Below are 21427 nucleotides of genomic sequence, written 5' to 3' on the forward strand. Positions count from 1 at the left end.
CCACCCACCCACCCCTCTTTCTGTGTTGCCTCTTCCACCCACCCACCCCTCTTTCTGTTGCCTCTTCCACCCACCCACCCCTCTTTCTGTGTTGCCTCCTCCTCCCACCCCTCTTTCTGTTGCCTCTTCCACCCACCCACCCCTCTTTCTGTGTTGCCTCTTCTACCCACCCACCCCTCTTTCTGTGTTGCCTCTTCCACCCACCCACCCCTCTTTCTGTGTTGCCTCTTCACCCACCCACCCCTCTTTCTGTGTTGCCTCTTCCTCCCACCCACCCACCCCTCTTTCTGTGTTGCCTCTTCCTCCCACCCACCCACCCCTCTTTCTGTGTTGCCTCTTCCTCCCGCCCCTCTTTCTGTGTTTCCTCTTCCTCCCACCCCTCTTTCTGTGTTGCCTCTTCCTCCCACCCACCCACCCCTCTTTCTGTGTTGCCTCTTCCTCCCACCCACCCACCCCTCTTTCTGTGTTGCCTCTTCCTCCCACCCACCCACCCCTCTTTCTGTGTTGCCTCTTCCTCCCACCCACCCACCTTTCTGTGTTGCCTCTTCCTCCCACCCACCCACCCCTCTTCCTGTGTTGCCTCTTCCTCCCACCCACCCACCCATCTTTCTGTGTTGCCCCTTCCTCCCACCCACCCACCCACCCCTCTTTCTGTGTTGCCTCTTCCTCCCACCCACCCACCCCTCTTTCTGTGTTGCCTCTTCCTCCCACCCACCCACCCCTCTTTCTGTGTTGCCTCTTCCTCCCACCCACCCACCCCTCTTTCTGTGTTGCCTCTTCCTCCCACCCACCCACCACTCTTTCTGTGTTGCCTCTTCCTCCCACCCATCCACCCCTCTTTCTGTGTTGCCTCTTCCTCCCACCCATCCACCCCTCTTTCTGTGTTGCCTCTTCCTCCCAGCCACCCACCCCTCTTTCTGTGTTGCCTCTTCCTCCCACCCACCCACCCCTCTTTCTGTGTTGCCTCTTCCTCCCACCCACCCACCCCTCTTTCTGTGTTGCCTCTTCCTCCCACCCACCCACCCCTCTTTCTGTGTTGCCTCTTCCTCCCACCCCTCTGTCTGTGTTGCCTCTTCCTCCCACCCACCCACCCCTCTGTCTGTGTTGCCTCTTCCTCCCACCCACCCACCCCTCTGTCTGTGTTGCCTCTTCCTCCCACCCACCCACCCCTCTGTCTGTGTTGCCTCTTCCTCCCACCCACCCACCCCTCTTTCTGTGTTGCCTCTTCCTCCCACCCACCCACCCCTCTTTCTGTGTTGCCTCTTCCTCCCACCCACCCACCCCTCTTTCTGTGTTGCTTCTTACTCCCACCCACCCACCCCTCTTTCTGTGTTGCTTCTTCCTCCCACCCCTCTTTCTTTGTTGCCTCTTCCTCCCACCCCTCTTTCTTTGTTGCCTCTTCCTCCCACCCACCCCTTTTCTGTCTTGCCTCTTCCACCCACCCACGCCTTTCTGTGTTGCCTCTTCAACCCACCCACCCACCCCTCTTTCTGTGTTGCCTCTTTCAACCACCCACCCACCCCTCTCTGTGTTGGTTTTCCTCCCACCCACCCCTTTTTCTGTGTTGCCTCTTCCTCCTACCCACCCACCCCTCTTTTTGTGTTGCCTCTTCCTCCCACCCACCCACCCCTCTTTCTCTGTTGCCTCTTCCTCCCACCCACCCACCCCTCTTTCTGTGTTGCCTCTTCCTCCCACCCACCCACCCCTCTTTCTGTGTTGCCTCTTCCTCCCACCCACCCACCCCTCTTTCTGTGTTGCCTCTTCCTCCCACCCACCCACCCCTCTTTCTGTGTTGCCTCTTCCTCCCACCCACCCACCCCTCTTTCTGTGTTGCCTCTTCCTCCCACCCACCCACCCCTCTTTCTGTGTTGCCTCACCCACCCACCCCTCTTTCTGTGTTGCCTCTTCCACCCACCCACCCCTCTTTCTGTGTTGCCTCTTCCACCCACCCACCCCTCTTTCTGTGTTGCCTCTTCCACCCACCCCTCTTTCTGTGTTGCCTCTTCCACCCACCCCTCTTTCTGTGTTGCCTCTTCCACCCACCCCTCTTTCTGTGTTGCCTCTTCCACCCACCCCTCTTAATGTGTTGCCTCTTCCAGCTACCCACCCCTCTTTCTGTGTTGCCTCTTCCACCTACCCACCCCTCTTTCTGTGTTGCCTCTTCCACCTACCCACCCCTCTTTCTGTGTTGCCTCTTCCACCCACCCACCCCTCTTTCTGTGTTGCCTCTTGCACCCACCCACCCCTCTTTCTGTGTTGCCTCTTCCACCCACCCACGCCTTTCTGTGTTGCCTCTTCCACCAATCCACCCCTCTTACTGTTTGGCCTTTTCCGTACCCCACCCCTCTTTCTGTGTGGCCCTTCCTCCCTCCCACCCACCCCTCTTTCTGTGTGGCCTCTTCCTTCCTCCCTCCCACCCACCCCTCTTTCTGTGTGGCCTCTTCCTCCCTCCCACCCACCCCTCTTTCTGTGTGGCCTCCTCCTCCCTCCCACCCACCCCTCTTTCTGTGTGGCCTCTTCCTCCCACCCACTCCTCTTTCTGTGTTGCCTTTTCCACCCACCCACCCCTCTTTCTGTGTTGCCTCTTCCACCCACCCACACCTTTCTGTGTTGCCTCTTCCACCCACCCACCCACCCCTCTTTCTGTGTTGCCTCTTCCACCCACCCACCCACCCCTCTTTCTGTGTTGCCTCTTCCACCCACCCACCCCACTTTGTGTTGCCTCTTCCACCCACCCACCCACCCCACTTTCTGTGTTGCCTCTTCCACCCACCCACCCACCCCACTTTCTGTTTTGCCTCTTCCACCCACCCACCCACCCCACTTTCTGTTTTGCCTCTTCCACCCACCCACCCACCCCACTTTCTGTTTTGCCTCTTCCACCCACCCACCCCACTTTCTGTGTTGCCTCTTCCACCCACTCACCCACCCCTCTTTCTGTGTTGCCTCTTCCACCCACCTACCCCTCTTTCTGTGTTGCCTCTTCCTCCCACCAACCCGCCCCTTCCACTTTCTAGTATGCCTATTCCTCCCACTCCTTCCTCTTTCTGTGTTGCCTCTTCCACTTACCCACCCTCTCACCCCTCTTTCTGTGTTGCCTCTTCCACCCACCCCTCTTTCTTAGTTGCCCCTTCCACCCACCCCTCTTTCTTAGTTGTCTCTTCCTCCCACCCACCCATCTTTCTGTGTTGCCTCTTCCTCCCACCCACCCACCCCTCTTCCTGTGTTGCCTCTAACTCCCACCCACCCACCCATCTTTCTGTGTTGCCCCTTCCTCCCACCCACCCACCCACCCCTCTTTCTGTGTGGCCTCTTCCTCCCACCCACCCCTCTTTCTGTGTTGCCTTTTCCACCCACCCACCCCTCTTTCTGTGTTGCCTCTTCCACCCACCCACACCTTTCTGTGTTGCCTCTTCCACCCACCCACCCACCGACCCCTCTTTCTGTGTTGCCTCTTCCACCCACCCACCTCTCTTTCTGTGTTGCCTCTTCCACCCACCCACCTCTCTTTCTGTGTTGCCTCTTCCACCCACCCACCCCTCTTTCTGTGTTGCCTCTTCCACCCACCCCTCTTTCTCTGTTGCCTCTTCCACCCACCCCTCTTTCTGTGTTGCCTCTTACACCCACCCACCCACCCCTCTTTCTGTGTTGCCTCTTCCACCCACCCACCCCTCTTTCTGTGTTGCCTCTTCCACCCACCCACCCCTCTTTCTGTGTTGCCTCTTCCACCCACCCACCCACCCCTCTTTCTGTGTTGCCTCTTCCACCCACCCACCCAACCCTCTTTCTGTGTTGCCTCTTCCACCCACCCACCCACCCCTCTTTCTGTGTTGCCTCTTCCACCCACCCACCCCTCTTTCTGTGTTGCCTCTTCCACCCACCCACCCACCCACCCCTCTTTCTGTGTTGCCTCTTCCACCCACCCACCCACCCCTCTTTCTGTGTTGCCTCTTCCACCCACCCACCCTACCCTCTTTCTGTGTTGCCTCTTCCACCCACCCACCCCTCTTTCTGTGTTGCCTCTTCCACCCACCCACCCACCCCTCTTTCTGTGTTGCCTCTTCCACCCACCCACCCACCCCTCTTTCTGTGTTGCCTCTTCCATTCACCCACCCACCCCTCTTTCTGTGTTGCCTCTTCCATTCACCCACCCCTCTTTCTGTTGCCTCTTCCACCCACCCACCCCTCTTACTGTGTTGCCTCACCCACCCACCCCTCCCTCTCTGTGTTGCCTCTTCCACCCACCCCTCTTTCTGTGTTGCCTCTTCCACCCACCCACCCCTCTTTCTGTGTTGCCTCTTCCACCCACCCCTCTTTCTGTATTGCCTCTTCCTCCCACCCACCCCTCTTTCTGTGTTGCCTCTTCCACCCACCCACCCACCCCTCTTTCTGTGTTGCCTCTTCCACCCACCCACCCACCCCTCTTTCTGTGTTGCCTCTTCCACCCACCCACCCACCCCTCTCTGTGTTGCCTCTTCCACCCACCCACCCACCCCTCTCTGTGTTGCCTCTTCCACCCACCCACCCACCCCTCTCTGTGTTGCCTCTTCCACCCACCCCTCTTTCTGTGTTGCCTCTTCCACCCACCCCTCTCTGTGTTGCCTCTTCCACCCACCCCTCTTTCTGTGTTGCCTCTTCCACCCACCCCTCTTTCTGTGTTGCCTCTTCCACCCACCCCTCTTTCTGTGTTGCCTCTTCCACCCACCCCTCTTTCTGTGTTGCCTCTTCCACCCACCCCTCTTTCTCTGTTGCCTCTTCCACCCACCCCTCTTTCTGTGTTGCCTCTTACACCCACCCACCCCTCTTTCTGTGTTGACTCTTCCACCCACCCACCCCTCTTTCTGTGTTGCCTCTTCCACCCACCCACCCCTCTTTCTGTTGCCTCTTCCACCCACCCACCCCTCTTTCTGTGTTGCCTCCTCCTCCCATCCCTCTTTCTGTTGCCTCTTCTACCCACCCACCCACCCCTCTTTCTGTGTTGCCTCTTCCACCCACCCACCCCTCTTTCTGTGTTGCCTCTTCCACCCACCCACCCCTCTTTCTGTGTTGCCTCTTCCACCCACCCACCCCTCTTTCTGTGTTGCCTCTTCCGCCCACCCCTCTTTGTGTTGCCTCTTCCACCTACCCGCCCACCCCTCTTTCTGTGTTGCCTCTTCCTCCCACCCACACACCCCTCTTTCTGTGTTGCCTCTTCCTCCCACCCCTCTTTCTGTGTTGCCTCTTCCTCCCACCCCTCTTTCTGTGTTGCCTCTTCCACCCACCCACCCCTCTTTCTGTGTTGCCTCTTCCTCCCACCCACCCACCCCTCTTTCTGTGTTGCCTCTTCCTCCCACCCCCCCACCCCTCTTTCTGTGTTGCCTCTTCCTCCCACCCACCCACCCCTCTTTCTGTGTTGCCTCTTCCTCCCACCCACCCACCCCTCTTTCTGTGTTGCCTCTTCCACCCACCCACCCCTCTTTCTGTGTTGCCTCTTCCACCCACCCACCCCTCTTTCTGTGTTGCCTCTTCCACCCACCCCTCTTTCTGTGTTGATTCTTCCACCCACCCACCCCTCTTTCTGTGTTGCCTCTTCCTCCCACCCACCCCTCTTCCTGTGTTGCCTCTTACACCCACCCACCCACCCCTCTTTCTGTGTTGCCTCTTCCACCCACCCACCCCTCTTTCTGTGTTGCCTCTAACTCCCACCCACCCACCCATCTTTCTGTGTTGCCGCTTCCTCCCACCCACCCACCCACCCCTCTTTCTGTGTTGCCTCTTCCACCCACCCACACCTTTCTGTGTTGCCTCTTCCACCCACCCACCCACCGACCCCTCTTTCTGTGTTGCCTCTTCCTCCCACCCACCCACCCCTCTTTCTGTGTTGCCTCTTCCTCCCACCCACCCACCTCTCTTTCTGTGTTGCCTCTTCCACCCACCCACCCCTCTTTCTGTGTTGCCTCTTCCACCCACCCCTCTTTCTCTGTTGCCTCTTCCACCCACCCCTCTTTCTGTGTTGCCTCTTACACCAACCCACCCCTCTTTCTGTGTTGCCTCTTCCACCCACCCACCCCTCTTTCTGTGTTGCCTCTTCCACCCACCCACCCACCCCTCTTTCTGTGTTGCCTCTTCCACCCACCCGCCCACCCCTCTTTCTGTGTTGCCTCTTCCACCCACCCGCCCTGCCCTCTTTCTGTGTTGCCTCTTCCACCCACCCGCCCACCCCTCTTTCTGTGTTGCCTCTTCCACCCACCCGCCCACCCCTCTTTCTGTGTTGCCTCTTCCACCCACCCGCCCACCCCTCTTTCTGTGTTGCCTCTTCCACCCACCCGCCCACCCCTCTTTCTGTGTTGCCTCTTCCACCCACCCGCCCACCCCTCTTTCTGTGTTGCCTCTTCCACCCACCCGGCCACCCCTCTTTCTGTGTTGCCTCTGACACCCACCCACCCACCCCTCTTTCTGTGTTGCCTCTTCCACCCACCCACCCTTCTTTCTGTGTTGGCTCTTCCATTCACCCACCCCTCTTTCTGTTGCCTCTTCTACCCACCCACCCCTCTTACTGTGTTGCCTCACCCACCCACCCCTCCCTCTCTGTGTTGCCTCTTCCACCCACCCACCCCTCTTTCTGTGTTGCCTCTTCCACCCACCCACCCACCCCTCTTTCTGTGTTGCCTCTTCCACCCACCCACCCACCCCTCTTTCTGTGTTGCCTCTTCCACCCACCCACCCCTCTTTCTGTGTTGCCTCTTCCACCCACCCACCCACCCCTCTTTCTGTGTTGCCTCTTCCACCCACCCACCCACCCCTCTTTCTGTGTTGCCTCTTCCACCCACCCGCCCACCCCTCTTTCTGTGTTGCCTCTTCCACCCACCCGCCCACCCCTCTTTCTGTGTTGCCTCTTCCACCCACCCGCCCACCCCTCTTTCTGTGTTGCCTCTTCCACCCACCCACCCACCCCTCTTTCTGTGTTGCCTCTTCCACCCACCCACCCCTCTTTCTGTGTTGCCTCTTCCACCCACCCACCCACCCCTCTTTCTGTGTTGCCTCTTCCACCCACCCACCCACCCCTCTTTCTGTGTTGCCTCTTCCATTCACCCACCCACCCCTCTTTCTGTGTTGCCTCTTCCACCCACCCACCCACCCCTCTTTCTGTGTTGCCTCTTCCACCCACCCACCCACCCCTCTTTCTGTGTTGCCTCTTCCACCCACCCACCCACCCCTCTTTCTGTGTTGCCTCTTCCACCCACCCACCCACCCCTCTTTCTGTCTTGCCTCTTCCACCCACCCACCCACCCCTCTTTCTGTGTTGCCTCTTCCACCCACCCACCCACCCCTCTTTCTGTGTTGCCTCTTCCACCCACCCACCCACCCCTCTTTCTGTGTTGCCTCTTCCATTCACCCACCCACCCCTCTTTCTGTGTTGCCTCTTCCATTCACCCACCCCTCTTTCTGTTGCCTCTTCCACCCACCCACCCCTCTTACTGTGTTGCCTCACCCACCCACCCCTCCCTCTCTGTGTTGCCTCTTCCACCCACCCCTCTTTCTGTGTTGCCTCTTCCACCCACCCACCCCTCTTTCTGTGTTGCCTCTTCCACCCACCCCTCTTTCTGTATTGCCTCTTCCTCCCACCCACCCCTCTTTCTGTGTTGCCTCTTCAACCCACCCACCCACCCCTCTTTCTGTGTTGCCTCTTTCAACCACCCACCCACCCCTCTGTGTTGCCTCTTCCACCCACCCCTCTTTCTCTGTTGCCTCTTCCACCCACCCACCCACCCTTCTTTCTGTGTTGCCTCTTCCACCCACAAACCCCTCTTTCTGTGTTGCCTCTTCCACCCACCCACCCACCCCTCTCTGTGTTGCCTCTTCCACCCACCCCTCTTTCTGTGTTGCCTCTTCCACCCACCCACCCACCCCTCTGTGTTGCCTCTTCCACCCACCCACCCACCCACCCACCCCTCTCTGTGTTGCCTCCTCCTCCCATCCCTCTTTCTGTTGCCTCTTCTACCCACCCACCCACCCCTCTTTCTGTGTTGCCTCTTCCACCCACCCACCCACCCCTCTTTCTGTGTTGCCTCTTCCACCCACCCACCCCTCTTTCTGTGTTGCCTCTTCCACCCACCCACCCCTCTTTCTGTGTTGCCTCTTCCACCCACCCACCCCTCTTTCTGTGTTGCCTCTTCCGCCCACCCCTCTTTGTGTTGCCTCTTCCACCTACCCGCCCACCCCTCTTTCTGTGTTGCCTCTTCCTCCCACCCACACACCCCTCTTTCTGTGTTGCCTCTTCCTCCCACCCCTCTTTCTGTGTTGCCTCTTCCTCCCACCCCTCTTTCTGTGTTGCCTCTTCCTCCCACCCACCCACCCCTCTTTCTGTGTTGCCTCTTCCTCCCACCCCCCCACCCCTCTTTCTGTGTTGCCTCTTCCTCCCACCCACCCACCCCTCTTTCTGTGTTGCCTCTTCCTCCCACCCACCCACCCCTCTTTCTGTGTTGCCTCTTCCTCCCACCCACCCACCCCTCTTTCTGTGTTGCCTCTTCCACCCACCCACCCCTCTTTCTGTGTTGCCTCTTCCACCCACCCACCCCTCTTTCTGTGTTGCCTCTTCCACCCACCCCTCTTTCTGTGTTGATTCTTCCACCCACCCACCCCTCTTTCTGTGTTGCCTCTTCCTCCCACCCACCCCTCTTCCTGTGTTGCCTCTTACACCCACCCACCCACCCCTCTTTCTGTGTTGCCTCTTCCACCCACCCACCCACCCCTCTTTCTGTGTTGCCTCTAACTCCCACCCACCCACCCATCTTTCTGTGTTGCCCCTTCCTCCCACCCACCCACCCACCCCTCTTTCTGTGTTGCCTCTTCCACCCACCCACACCTTTCTGTGTTGCCTCTTCCACCCACCCACCCACCGACCCCTCTTTCTGTGTTGCCTCTTCCTCCCACCCACCCACCCCTCTTTCTGTGTTGCCTCTTCCTCCCACCCACCCACCTCTCTTTCTGTGTTGCCTCTTCCACCCACCCACCCCTCCTTCTGTGTTGCCTCTTCCACCCACCCCTCTTTCTCTGTTGCCTCTTCCACCCACCCCTCTTTCTGTGTTGCCTCTTACACCAACCCACCCCTCTTTCTGTGTTGCCTCTTCCACCCACCCACCCCTCTTTCTGTGTTGCCTCTTCCACCCACCCACCCACCCCTCTTTCTGTGTTGCCTCTTCCACCCACCCACCCACCCCTCTTTCTGTGTTGCCTCTTCCACCCACCCGCCCTGCCCTCTTTCTGTGTTGCCTCTTCCACCCACCCACCCCTCTCTCTGTGTTGCCTCTTCAACCCACCCACACACCCCTCTTTCTGTGTTGCCTCTTTCAACCACCCACACACCCCTCTCTGTGTTGCCTCTTCCACCCACCCACCCCTCTCTGTGTTGCCTCTTCCACCCACCCACCCTCTGTGTTGCCTCTTCCACCCACCCACCCTCTCTGTGTTTCCTCTTCCACCCACCCACCCACCCCTCTCTGTGTTGCCTCTTCCACCCACCCACCCACCCCTCTCTGTGTTGCCTCTTCCACCCACCCACCCACCCCTCTCTGTGTTGCCTCTTCCACCCACCCACCCACCCCTCTCTGTGTTGCCTCTTCCACCCACCCACTCCTCTGTGTTGCCTCTTCCACCCACCCTCCCACCCCTCTCTGTGTTGCCTCTTCCACCCACCCCTCTCTGTGTTGCCTCTTCCACCCACCCCTTTTCTGTCTTGCCTCTTCCACCCACCCACGCCTTTCGGTGTTGCCTCTTCAACCCACCCACCCACCCCTCTTTCTGTGTTGCCTCTTCAACCCACCTACCCACCCCTCTTTCTGTGTTGCCTCTTTCAACCACCCACCCACCCCTCTCTGTGTTGCCTCTTCCTCCCACCCACCCCTTTTTCTGTGTTGCCTCTTCCTCCTACCCACCCACCCCTCTTTTTGTGTTGCCTCTTCCTCCCACCCACCCCTCTTTCTGTGTTGCCTCTTCCTCCCACCCACCCACCCCTCTCTGTGTTGCCTCTTCCTCCCACCCACCCAGCCACCCCTCTCTGTGTTGCCTCTTCCTCCCACCCACCCAGCCACCCCTCTCTGTGTTGCCTCTTCCTCCCACCCACCCCTCTTTCTGTGTTGCCTCTTCCTCCCACCCACCCACCCCTCTTTCTGTGTTGCCTCTTCCTCCCACCCACCCATCCCTCTTTCTGTGTTGCCTCTTCCTCCCACCCACCCACCCCTCTTTCTGTGTTGCCTCTTCCTCCCACCCACCCCTCTTCCTGTGTTGCCTCTTCCTCCCACCCACCCATCTTTCTGTGTTGCCCCTTCCTCCCACCCACCCACCCATCTTTCTGTGTTGCCCCTTCCTCCCACCCACCCACCCATCTTTCTGTGTTGCCCCTTCCTCCCACCCACCCACCCATCTTTCTGTGTTGCCTCTTCCACCCACCCACCCTCCCCTCTTTCTGTGTTGCCTCTTCCACCCACCCACCCCTCTTTCGGTGTTGCCTCTTCCATCCACCCACCCACCCCTCTTTCTGTGTTGCCTCTTCCACCCACCCACCCACCCCTCTTTCTGTGTTGCCTCTTCCACCCACCCACCCACCCCTCTTTCTGTGTTGCCTCTTCCACCCACCCCTCTTTCTGTGTTGCCTCTTCCACCCACCCACCCACCCCTCTTTCTGTGTTGCCTCTTCCACCCACCCACCCACCCACCCCTCTTTCTGTGTTGCCTCTTCCACCCACCCACCCACCCCTCTTTCTGTGTTGCCTCTTCCACCCACCCACCCACCCCTCTTTCTGTGTTGCCTCTTCCACCCACCCACCCACCCCTCTTTCTGTGTTGCCTCTTCCACCCACCCACCCACCCACCCCTCTTTGTGTTGCCTCTTCCACCCACCCACCCCTCTTTCTGTGTTGCCTCTTCCTCCCATCCACCCCTCTTTCTGTGTTGCCTCTTCCATCCCTCTTTCTTTCTGTGTTGCCTCTTCCACCCACCAACCCCTCTTTTCTGTGGTGCCTCTTCCACCCACCCCTCTTTCTGTGTTGCCTTTTCCACCCACCCCTCTTTCTGTGTTGCCTCTTCCACCCACCCACCCCTCTTTCTGTGTTGCCTCTTCCACCCACCCACCCCTCTTTCTGTGTGGCCCCTTCCTCCCTCCCACCCACCCCTCTTTCTGTGTGGTCCCTTGCTCCGTCCCACCCACCCCTCTTTCTGTGTGGCCTCTTCCTCCCTCCCACCCCTCTTTATGTGTGGCCTCTTCCTCCCACCCACCCCTCTTTCTGTGTTGCCTCTTCCTCCCACCCACCCACCCCTCTTTCTGTGTTGCCTCTTTCTCCCTCCCACCCACCCACCCCTCTTTCTGTGTTGCCTCTTTCTCCCTCCCACCCACCCACCCCTCTTTCTGTGTTGCCTCTTCCTCCCACCCACCCACCCCTCTTTCTGTGTTGACTTTTCCTCCCACCCACCCACCCCTCTTTCTGTGTTGCCTCTTCCTCCCACCCACCCACCCCTCTTTCTGTGTTGCCTCTTCCTCCCACCCACCCACCCCTCTTTCTGTGTTGCCTCTTCCTCCCACCCACCCACCCCTCTTTCTGTGTTGCCTCTTCCTCCCACCCACCCACCCCTCTTTCTGTGTTGCCTCTTCCTCCCACCCACCCACCCCTCTTTCTGTGTTGCCTCTTCCTCCCACCCACCCACCCCTCTTTCTGTGTTGCCTCTTCCTCCCACCCACCCACCCCTCTTTCTGTGTTGCCTCTTCCACCCACCCACCCCTCTTTCTGTGTTGCCTCTTCCACCCACCCCTCTTTCTGTGTTGATTCTTACACCCACCCACCCACCCCTCTTTCTGTGTTGCCTCTTCCACCCACCCACCCACCCCTCTTTCTGTGTTGCCTCTTCCACCCACCCACCCACCCCTCTTTCTGTGTTGCCTCTTCCACCCACCCACCCACCCCTCTTTCTGTGTTGCCTCTTCCACCCACCCACCCACCCCTCTTTCTGTGTTGCCTCTTCCACCCACCCACCCACCCCTCTTTCTGTGTTGCCTCTTCCACCCACCGACCCACCCCTCTTTCTGTGTTGCCTCACCTACCTACCCACCCACCCCTCTTTCTGTGTTGCCTCTTCCACCCACCCACCCACCCCTCTTTCTGTATTGCCTCTTCCACCCACCCACCCACCCCTCTTTCTGTGTTGCCTCTTCCACCCACCCACCCACCCCTCTTTCTGTGTTGCCTCTTCCACCCACCCACCCACCCCTCTTTCTGTGTTGCCTCTTCCACCCACCCACCCACCCCTCTTTCTGTGTTGCCTCTTCCACCCACCCACCCACCCCTCTCTGTGTTGCCTCTTCCACCCACCCACCCACCCCTCTCTGTGTTGCCTCTTCCACTCACCCACCCACCCCTCTCTGTGTTGCCTCTTCCACCCACCCACCCACCCCTCTCTGTGTTGCCTCTTCCACCCACCCACCCACCCCTCTCTGTGTTGCCTCTTCCACCCACCCCTCTTTCTGTGTTGCCTCTTACACCCACCCCTCTTTCTGTGTTGCCTCTTACACCCACCCCTCTCTGTGTTGCCTCTTCCACCCACCCCTCTTTCTGTGTTGCCTCTTCCACCCACCCCTCTTTCTGTGTTGCCTCTTCCACCCACCCACCCCTCTTTCTGTGTTGCCTCTTCCACCCACCCCTCTTTCTCTGTTGCCTCTTCCACCCACCCCTCTTTCTGTGTTGCCTCTTACACCCACCCACCCCTCTTTCTGTGTTGACTCTTCCACCCACCCACCCCTCTTTCTGTGTTGCCTCTTCCACCCACCCACCCCTCTTTCTGTTGCCTCTTCCACCCACCCACCCCTCTTTCTGTGTTGCCTCCTCCTCCCACCCCTCTTTCTGTTGCCTCTTCTACCCACCCACCCACCCCTCTTTCTGTGTTGCCTCTTCCACCCACCCACCCCTCTTTCTGTGTTGCCTCTTCCACCCACCCACCCCTCTTTCTGTGTTGCCTCTTCCACCCACCCACCCCTCTTTCTGTGTTGCCTCTTCCGCCCACCCCTCTTTGTGTTGCCTCTTCCACCTACCCGCCCACCCCTCTTTCTGTGTTGCCTCTTCCTCCCACCCACACACCCCTCTTTCTGTGTTGCCTCTTCCTCCCACCCCTCTTTCTGTGTTGCCTCTTCCTCCCACCCCTCTTTCTGTGTTGCCTCTTCCTCCCACCCACCCACCCCTCTTTCTGTGTTGCCTCTTCCTCCCACCCCCCCACCCCTCTTTCTGTGTTGCCTCTTCCTCCCACCCACCCACCCCTCTTTCTGTGTTGCCTCTTCCTCCCACCCACCCACCTTTCTGTGTTGCCTCTTCCTCCCACCCACCCCTCTTCCTGTGTTGCCTCTTACACCCACCCACCCCTCTTTCTGTTTTGCCTCTTCCACCCACCCACCCACCCCTCTTTCTGTGTTGCCTCTAACTCCCACCCACCCACCCATCTTTCTGTGTTGCCCCTTCCTCCCACCCACCCACCCACCCCTCTTTCTGTGTTGCCTCTTCCACCCACCCACACCTTTCTGTGTTGCCTCTTCCACCCACCCACCCACCGACCCCTCTTTCTGTGTTGCCTCTTCCACCCACCTCTCTTTCTGTGTTGCCTCTTCCACCCACCCACCTCTCTTTCTGTGTTGCCTCTTCCACCCACCCACCCCTCTTTCTGTGTTGCCTCTTCCACCCACCCCTCTTTCTCTGTTGCCTCTTCCACCCACTCACCCCTCTTTCTGTGTTGCCTCTTCCACCCACCCACCCCTCTTTCTGTGTTGCCTCTTCCACCCACCCACCCCTCTTTCTGTGTTGCCTCTTCCACCCACCCACCCACCCCTCTCTGTGTTGCCTCTTCCACCCACCCACCCACCCCTCTCTGTGTTGCCTCTTCCACCCACCCACCCACCCCTCTCTGTGTTGCCTCTTCCACCCACCCACCCACCCCTCTCTGTGTTGCCTCTTCCACCCACCCCTCTTTCTGTGTTGCTTCTTCCACCCACCCACCCCTCTTTCTGTGTTGCCTCTTCCACCCACCCACCCACCCCTCTTTCTGTGTTGCCTCTTCCACCCACCCGCCCACCCCTCTTTCTGTGTTGCCTCTTCCACCCACCCGCCCACCCCTCTTTCTGCGTTGCCTCTTCCACCCACCTGCCCACCCCTCTTTCTGTGTTGCCTCTTCCACCCACCCACCTCTTTCTGTGTTGCCTCTTCCACCCACACACCCCTCTTTCTGTGTTGCCTCTTCCATTCAACCACGCACCTCTTTCTGTGTTGCCTCTTCCACCCACCCCTCTTTCTGTGTTGCCTCTTCCACCCGCCCACCCCTTTCTGTGTTGCCTCTTCCACCCACCCACTCCTCTTTCTGTGTTGCATCTTCCACCCACCCCTCTTTCTGTGTTGCCTCTTCCACCCACCCACCCACCCCTCTTTCTGTGTTGCCTCTTCCACCCACCCACCCCTCTTTCTGTGTTGCCTCTTCCACCCACCCACCCACCCCTCTTTCTGTGTTGCCTCTTCCACCCACCCACGCCTCTTTCTGTGTGGCCCCTTCCTCCCTCCCACCCAACCCTCTTTCTGTGTGGCCTCTTCCTCCCTCCCACCCACCCCTCTTTATGTGTGGCCTCTTCCTCCCACCCACCCACCCCTCTTTCCTTGTTGCCTCTTCCACCCACCCACCCACCCCTCTTTCTGTGTTGCCTCTTCCTCCCACACACCCACCCACCCCTCTTTCTGTGTTGCCTCTTCCTCCCACCCACCCCTCTTTCTGTGTTGCCTCTTCCTCCCACCCACCCACCCCTCTTTCTGCGTTGCCTCTTCCTCCCACCCACCCACCCCTCTTTCTGTGTTGCCTCTTCCACCCACCCACCCCTCTTTCTGTTGCCTGTTCCACCCACCCCTCTTTCTGTGTTGCCTCCTCCTCCCACCCCTCTTTCTGTTGCCTCTTCCACCCACCCACCCCTCTTTCTGTTGCCTCTTCCTCCCACCCACCCCTCTTTCTGTGTTGCCTCTTCCACCCACCCACCCCTCTTTCTGTGTTGCCTCTTCCACCCACCCACCCCTCTTTCTGTGTTGCTTCTTCCACACACCCACCCACCCCTCTTTCTGTGTTTCCTCTTCTACCCACCCACCCACCCCTCTTTCTGTGTTGCCTCCCACCCACCCACCCCTCTTTCTGTGTTGCCTCCCACCCACCCACCCCTCTTTCTGTGTTGCCTCCCACCCACCCACCCCTCTTTCTGTGTTGCCTCCCACCCACCCACCCCTCTTTCTGTGTTGCCTCCCACCCACCCACCCCTCTTTCTTTGTTGCCTCCCACCCACCCACCCCTCTTTCTGTGTTGCCTCCCACCCACCCACCCCTCTTTCTGTGTTGCCTCCCACCCACCCACCCCTCTTTCTGTGTTGCCTCCCACCCACCCACCCCTCTTTCTGTGTTGCCTCCCACCCACCCACCCCTCTTTCTGTGTTGCCTCCCACCCACCCACCCCTCTCTGTGTTGCCTCTTCCACCCACCCCTCTTTCTGTGTTGCCTCTTCCACCCACCCACCCACCCCTCTTTCCGTGTTGCCTCTTCCACCCACCCACCCACCCCTCTTTCCGTGTTGCCTCTTCCACCCACCCACCCACCCCTCTTTCCGTGTTGCCTCTTCCACCCACCCACCCACCCCTCTTTCTGTGTTGCCTCTTCCACCCACCCACCCACCCCTCTTTCTGTGTTGCCTCTTCCACCCACCCACCCACCCCTCTTTCTGTGTTGCCTCTTCCACCCACCCACCCACCCCTCTTTCTGTGTTGCCTCTTCCACCCACCCACCCACCCCTCTTTCTGTGTTGCCTCTTCCACCCACCCACCCACCCCTCTTTCTGTGTTGCCTCACCTACCCACCCACCCCTCTTTCTGTGTTGCCTCTTCCACCCACCCACCCATCCCTCTTTCTGTGTTGCCGCTTCCACCCACCGACACACCCCTCTTTCTGTGTTGCCTCTTCCACCCACCCACCCCTCTTTCTGTGTTGCCTCTTCCACCCACCCACCCACTCCTCTTTCTGTGTTGCCTCTTCCACCCACCCACCCACTCCTCTTTCTGTGTTGCCTCTTCCACCCACCCACCCACCCCTCTTTCTGTGTTGCCTCTTCCACCCACCCACCCACCCCTCTTTCTGTGTTGCCTCTTCCACCCACCCACCCACCCCTCTTTCTGTGTTGCCTCTTCCACCCACCCACCCACCCCTCTTTCTGTGTTGCCTCTTCCACCCACCCACCCACCCCTCTTTCTGTGTTGCCTCTTCCACCCACCCACCCACCCCTCTTTCTGTGTTGCCTCTTCCACCCACCCACCCACCCCTCTTTCTGTGTTGCCTCTTCCACCCACCCACCCACCCCTCTTTCTGTGTTGCCTCTTCCACCCACCCACCCACCCCTCTTTCTGTGTTGCCTCTTCCACCCACCCACCCACCCCTCTCTGTGTTGCCTCTTCCACCCACCCACCCACCCAATCCTCTCTGTTGCCTCTTCCACCCACCCACCCCTCTCTGTGTTGCCTCTTCCACCCACCCCTCTTTCTGTGTTGCCTCTTCCACCCACCCCTCTCTGTGTTGCCTCTTCCACCCACCCCTCTTTCTGTGTTGCCTCTTCCACCCACCCCTCTTTCTGTGTTGCCTCTTCCACCCACCCACCCCTCTTTCTCTGTTGCCTCTTCCACCCACCCCTCTTTCTCTGTTGCCTCTTCCACCCACCCCTCTTTCTGTGTTGCCTCTTACACCCACCCACCCACCCCTCTTTCTGTGTTGACTCTTCCACCCACCCACCCCTCTTTCTGTGTTGCCTCTTCCACCCACCCACCCCTCTTTCTGTTGCCTCTTCCACCCACCCACCCCTCTTTCTGTGTTGCCTCTTCCACCCACCCACCCACCCCTCTTTCTGTGTTGCCTCTTCCCCCCACCAACCCACCCCTCTTTCTGTGTTGCCTCTTCCACCCACCCACCCACCCCTCTTTCTGTGTTGCCTCTTCCACCCACCCACCCACCCCTCTTTCTGTGTTGCCTCTTCCACCCACCCACCCACCCCTCTTTCTGTGTTGCCTCTTCCACCCACCCACCCACCCCTCTTTCTGTGTTGCCTCTTCCACCCACCCACCCCTCTTTCTGTGTTGCCTCTTCCACCCACCCACCCACCCCTCTTTCTGTGTTGCCTCTTCCACCCACCCACCCCCCCTCTTTCTGTGTTGCCTCTTCCACCCACCCACCCACCCCTCTTTCTGTGTTGCCTCTTCCACCCACCCACCCACCCCTCTCTGTGTTGCCTCTTCCACCCACCCACCCACCCACCCCTCTCTGTGTTGCCTCTTCCACCCACCCACCCACCCCTCTCTGTGTTGCCTCTTCCACCCACCCCTCTTTCTGTGTTGCCTCTTCCACCCACCCCTCTCTGTGTTGCCTCTTCCACCCACCCCTCTTTCTGTGTTGCCTCTTCCACCCACCCCTCTTTCTGTGTTGCCTCTTCCACCCACCCACCCCTCTTTCTGTGTTACCTCTTCCACCCACCCCTCTTTCTCTGTTGCCTCTTCCACCCACCCCTCTTTCTGTGTTGCCTCTTACACCCACCCACCCCTCTTTCTGTGTTGACTCTTCCACCCACCCACCCCTCTTTCTGTGTTGCCTCTTCCACCCACCCACCCCTCTTTCTGTTGCCTCTTCCACCCACCCACCCCTCTTTCTGTGTTGCCTCCTCCTCCCATCCCTCTTTCTGTTGCCTCTTCTACCCACCCACCCACCCCTCTTTCTGTGTTGCCTCTTCCACCCACCCACCCCTCTTTCTGTGTTGCCTCTTCCACCCACCCACCCCTCTTTCCGTGTTGCCTCTTCCACCCACCCACCCCTCTTTCTGTGTTGCCTCTTCTGCCCACCCCTCTTTGTGTTGCCTCTTCCACCTACCCGCCCACCCCTCTTTCTGTGTTGCCTCTTCCTCCCACCCACACACCCCTCTTTCTGTGTTGCCTCTTCCTCCCACCCCTCTTTCTGTGTTGCCTCTTCCTCCCACCCCTCTTACTGTGTTGCCTCTTCCTCCCACCCACCCACCCCTCTTTCTGTGTTGCCTCTTCCTCCCACCCCCCCACCCCTCTTTCTGTGTTGCCTCTTCCTCCCACCCCCCCACCCCTCTTTCTGTGTTGCCTCTTCCTCCCACCCACCCACCCCTCTTTCTGTGTTGCCTCTTCCTCCCACCCACCCACCCCTCTTTCTGTGTTGCCTCTTCCTCCCACCCACCCACCCCTCTTTCTGTGTTGCCTCTTCCTCCCACCCACCCACCCCTCTTTCTGCGTTGCCTCTTCCTCCCACCCACCCACCCCTCTTTCTGCGTTGCCTCTTCCTCCCACCCACCCACCCCTCTTTCTGTGTTGCCTCTTCCTCCCACCCACCCACCCCTCTTTCTGTGTTGCCTCTTCCACCCACCCACCCCTCTTTCTGTGTTGCCTCTTCCACCCACCCCTCTTTCTGTGTTGATTCTTCCACCCACCCACCCACCCCTCTTTCTGTGTTGCCTCTTCCTCCCACCAACCCCTCTTCCTGTGTTGCATCTTACACCCACCCACCCACCCCTCTTTCTGTGTTGCCTCTTCCTCCCACCCACCCACCCCTCTTTCTGTGTTGCCTCTTCCACCCACCCACCCCTCTTTCTGTGTTGCCTCTTCCACCCACCCACCCCTCTTTCTGTGTTGCCTCTTCCACCCACCCCTCTTTCTGTGTTGATTCTTCCACCCACCCACCCACCCCTCTTTCTGTGTTGCCTCTTCCTCCCACCCACCCCTCTTCCTGTGTTGCCTCTTACACCCACCCACCCACCCACCCCTCTTTCTGTGTTGCCTCTTACACCCACCCACCCACCCCTCTTTCTGTGTTGCCTCTTCAACCCACCCACACACCCCTCTTTCTGTGTTGCCTCTTTCAACCACCCACACACCCCTCTCTGTGTTGCCTCTTCCACCCACCCACCCCTCTCTGTGTTGCCTCTTCCACCCACCCACCCTCTGTGTTGCCTCTTCCACCCACCCACCCACCCCTCTTTCTGTGTTGCCTCTAACTCCCACCCACCCACCCATCTTTCTGTGTTGCCCCTTCCTCCCACCTACCCACCCACCCCTCTTTCTGTGTTGCCTCTTCCACCCACCCACACCTTTCTGTGTTGCCTCTTCCACCCACCCACCCACCGACCCCTCTTTCTGTGTTGCCTCTTCCTCCCACCCACCCACCCCTCTTTCTGTGTTGCCTCTTCCTCCCACCCACCCACCTCTCTTTCTGTGTTGCCTCTTCCACCCACCCACCCCTCTTTCTGTGTTGCCTCTTCCACCCACCCCTCTTTCTCTGTTGCCTCTTCCACCCACCCCTCTTTCTGTGTTGCCTCTTCCACCCACCCACCCCTCTTTCTGTGTTGCCTCTTCCACCCACCCACCCCTCTTTCTGTGTTGCCTCTTCCACCCACCCACCCACCCCTCTTTCTGTGTTGCCTCTTCCACCCACCCACCCACCCCTCTTTCTGTGTTGCCTCTTCCACCCACCCACCCACCCCTCTTTCTGTGTTGCCTCTTCCACCCACCCGCCCACCCCTCTTTCTGTGTTGCCTCTTCCACCCACCCGCCCACCCCTCTTTCTGTGTTGCCTCTTCCACCCACCCGCCCACCCCTCTTTCTGTGTTGCCTCTTCCACCCACCCACCCACCCCTCTTTCTGTGTTGCCTCTTCCACCCACCCGCCCACCCCTCTTTCTGTGTTGCCTCTTCCACCCACCCGCCCACCCCTCTTTCTGTGTTGCCTCTTCCACCCACCCACCCACCCCTTTCTGTGTTGCCTCTTCCACCCACCCCTCTTTCTGTGTTGCCTCTTCCACCCACCCACCCCTCTTTCTGTGTTGCCTCTTCCATTCACCCACCCCTCTTTCTATTGCCTCTTCCACCCACCCACCCCTCTTACTGTGTTGCCTCACCCACCCACCCCTCCCTCTCTGTGTTGCCTCTTCCACCCACCCACCCCTCTTTCTGTGTTGCCTCTTCCACCCACCCACCCACCCCTCTTTCTGTGTTGCCTCTTCCACCCACCCACCCACCCCTCTTTCTGTGTTGCCTCTTCCACCCACCCGCCCACCCCTCTTTCTGTGTTGCCTCTTCCACCCACCCGCCCACCCCTCTTTCTGTGTTGCCTCTTCCACCCACCCGCCCACCCCTCTTTCTGTGTTGCCTCTTCCACCCACCCACCCACCCCTCTTTCTGTGTTGCCTCTTCCACCCACCCACCCACCCCTCTTTCTGTGTTGCCTCTTCCACCCACCCACCCACCCCTCTTTCTGTGTTGCCTCTTCCACCCACCCACCCACCCCTCTTTCTGTGTTGCCTCTTCCACCCACCCACCCACCCCTCTTTCTGTGTTGCCTCTTCCACCCACCCACCCACCCCTCTTTCTGTGTTGCCTCTTCCATTCACCCACCCACCCCTCTTTCTGTGTTGCCTCTTCCACCCACCCAGCCACCCCTCTTTCTGTGTTGCCTCTTCCACCCACCCACCCCTCTTTCTGTGTTGCCTCTTCCACCCACCCACCCACCCCTCTTTCTGTGTTGCCTCTTCCACCCACCCACCCACCCCTCTTTCTGTGTTGCCTCTTCCACCCACCCACCCACCCCTCTTTCTGTGTTGCCTCTTCCATTCACCCACCCACCCCTCTTTCTGTGTTGCCTCTTCCATTCACCCACCCCTCTTTCTGTTGCCTCTTCCACCCACCCACCCCTCTTACTGTGTTGCCTCACCCACCCACCCCTCCCTCTCTGTGTTGCCTCTTCCACCCACCCCTCTTTCTGTGTTGCCTCTTCCACCCACCCACCCCTCTTTCTGTGTTGCCTCTTCCACCCACCCCTCTTTCTGTATTGCCTCTTCCTCCCACCCACCCCTCTTTCTGTGTTGCCTCTTCAACCCACCCACCCACCCCTCTTTCTGTGTTGCCTCTTTCAACCACCCACCCACCCCTCTGTGTTGCCTCTTCCACCCACCCCTCTTTCTCTGTTGCCTCTTCCACCCACCCACCCACCCTTCTTTCTGTGGTGCCTCTTCCACCCACAAACCCCTCTTTCTGTGTTGCCTCTTCTACCCACCCACCCACCCCTCTCTGTGTTGCCTCTTCCACCCACCCCTCTTTCTGTGTTGCCTCTTCCACCCACCCACCCACCCCTCTGTGTTGCCTCTTCCACCCACCCACCCACCCCTCTGTGTTGCCTCTTCCACCCACCCACCCACCCCTCTGTGTTGCCTCTTCCACCCACCCACCCACCCCTCTGTGTTGCCTCTTCCACCCACCCACCCACCCCTCTGTGTTGCCTCTTCCACCCACCCACCCACCCCTCTCTGTGTTGCCTCTTCCACCCACCCACCCACCCCTCTCTGTGTTG

The sequence above is a fragment of the Triturus cristatus genome, chromosome 1_1 (assembly GCF_964204655.1).
Source record: "Triturus cristatus chromosome 1_1, aTriCri1.1, whole genome shotgun sequence".
NCBI lineage: Eukaryota > Metazoa > Chordata > Amphibia > Caudata > Salamandridae > Triturus > Triturus cristatus.